The sequence below is a fragment of the Balaenoptera borealis genome, assembly GCF_965194805.1.
Source record: "Balaenoptera borealis genome assembly, chromosome: 14".
Classification (NCBI taxonomy): Eukaryota; Metazoa; Chordata; class Mammalia; order Artiodactyla; family Balaenopteridae; genus Balaenoptera; species Balaenoptera borealis.
In genome coordinates this window covers 15,642,295-15,642,776 of record NC_138875.1, presented here as the reverse complement: position 1 = coordinate 15,642,776, position 482 = coordinate 15,642,295, and positions in this window count along the sequence as shown.

The window sequence follows — 482 nt, the reverse complement described above, 5'->3', positions numbered from 1 at the left end:
TCCAAGCCGGGTCGCCCCGGCTCCTCCCCTCTCGCCCGGGACCCAGCCTCTTCCCTGGTCCCTCCCCCCGCAGCGGGGCGGGTCCTTCCCTCTCGCAGCCTCGGGGTCCTCGCCCACCCACCCCGGGCGGGGCCGGCACTCCGAACCTTCCACCTCCCACCTCTCGATCAGCTCCGAACACTCCGGAGACCCGCGGGGGCATGTTTGACGGGCCCGGGGACCCGGGTCCGAGGGCCTGCTCCCCCCCAGTCCTGCCTCAGTGGGGCCGACGCCCTCGGTCCCTCCTCCCCCTCGGGCTTGCCTCCCTCCTTCGGCTCCTCTCCTTCAGCCCAGGCTCGCCTTCTGCCCCGAGGCTCGCTTCCTCCGCCGGGCTGAGCGCCAGGGGCGACCCTTGGAAAGACCGAGAGAAGGCTCCCTGGCTTTCTGGCTTTGGAAGTCAGTCCACGCTTCTTCCCAGTTTGAATTTTCCCCTCTTTCTTCCT